The sequence below is a fragment of the Brassica napus genome, unplaced genomic scaffold (assembly GCF_020379485.1).
Source record: "Brassica napus cultivar Da-Ae unplaced genomic scaffold, Da-Ae ScsIHWf_1435;HRSCAF=2024, whole genome shotgun sequence".
Lineage (NCBI taxonomy): Eukaryota > Viridiplantae > Streptophyta > Magnoliopsida > Brassicales > Brassicaceae > Brassica > Brassica napus.
The window spans coordinates 106,831-108,449 of record NW_026014848.1 but is presented as its reverse complement, the minus strand read 5'-3'; the positions used below and the strand labels follow the sequence as shown (position 1 = coordinate 108,449).

At 45.7% G+C, this 1,619-nt stretch overlaps 1 non-coding gene across 1 annotated transcript; it reads left to right on the top strand.

Annotated features, from left to right (window-relative positions):
* The first annotated feature begins 692 nt into the window (after positions 1-692).
* On the top strand, positions 693-799 carry LOC125597354. The gene has a single exon (XR_007331667.1). It is a non-coding gene; the product is annotated as a small nucleolar RNA R71 (small nucleolar RNA).
* The last annotated feature ends 820 nt before the right edge of the window (positions 800-1,619 follow it).

Below are 1,619 nucleotides of genomic sequence, written 5' to 3'. Positions count from 1 at the left end.
CCTCTTGTCGTGGTAAGCTTTAGTTCGCTCTTTGTAGATCTTAGAGCTTTCATAGGCTAGATGCCTAATTTCCTTCAGCTCGTGAATCTGCATGGATCGTCTCTCTGCTGCTGGTTTGATGTCGAAGTTGAGTAGTTTCACAGCCCAGGCTGCCTTATATTCCAATTCGACCGGCAAGTGACAAGCTTTACCGTATACCAGATTGTAAGGAGTAGTCCCAATAGGTGTTTTGTAGGCTGTTCTGTAGGCCCAGAGAGCGTTGTCTAGCTTGAGCGACCAATCCTTACGGCTTGTGCTGACTGTTTTCTGCAAGATGGTCTTGATCTCTCTGTTGGAAACTTCGACTTGCCCACTAGTTTGAGGGTGATATGGCGTGGCTACCTTGTGTTGCACGCCGTTCTTCTTCAGTAGACCAGCGAAGATCTTGTTGATGAAGTGACTACCCCCATCACTAATGACCACGCGGGGTACTCCAAATCTTGGGAATATTATGGTTTTAAACATCTTAATTACCACTTTTGCGTCATTTGTGGGACTGGCTATTGCTTCCACCCACTTAGAAACGTAGTCAACAGCTACTAAGATGTACTCGTTCTTGAGTCATGAAATCTCCATTGCTCGCTGCATTCAGAGCATTGCGGAACTCCCATTCCACTCCATCGTAGAAGATTCCTAGAACATGGTCATCGTCGAACCCGTGATGAGGACACTCTCTGAGGGTATCATTGAATCGTTCCCAATCTTCGTTAAAAGGTTCATCGGCGAGCTGCTTGAAGGAGGAGATCTTGTTCCTCAAAGCAGCTGTTTTGGCTTTCGTGTAGAAATGTCCCAAGAAAGCTGATCTAACCTGCTCCCACGAAGTTGGGAACCTGTAGGTAACTGCTTGAGCCATCGTGAAGCTTTGTCCGCTAGAGAGAATGGAAACAGCATGCATTTGATGTAGTCGGGTGGGACGCCGTTTGCACGAGTGAAGCTACATATCTCCTCGAAAGCTTCAATGTGTTCCATTGGTATCTCAGCTGGCAGTCCATGGAACATCTTTCTCTGGACATGATTGATCATGCCGGTTTTTATCTCAAAGTCTGCTCTTTGGCATGGTGGTGGAGCGATAGCAGAGCGTGTAGCAGGGATGTTACGCGGTAAGTTCCTCTCACCGATTGGGACAGGTTGTTCTTGCTGCGCAGCCAGTTGCTGTGCGGTGAGTGTTTGCTGTAACTCTTGCATCTGTTGCATCTGCTGTTGCATCTGTTGCATAGACGCGGCCATTTGATCCGGAGTGCCGAAATCGCCCATTGCTGCAGTGATTGATCTTTGTTGATGGTTTGTTCTTTCTAAGCTTGCGAGTTCCTGGTTTGTAAGCTAAACTAAATCCCCCTGTGTATTGCTCTGAGTATGTCTACCGGTCATGCACTTGGGTCTTTAACTGCAAAAGGAGTTTAAACAAGTTAGAAGTTTTCGGCTAAATTTTTAACCGAAAAATAAAGGTAAAAAGCTGGTCCCCGTCGCAATGGCGCCAAAACTTGATACACTAAAATTAGATCTTTGTCTACTGTCAAGTTAACAGTGTAGTTGTAATATGTTTAGATTCAATTCCATAGGACCAGTTTACACTTTATCTC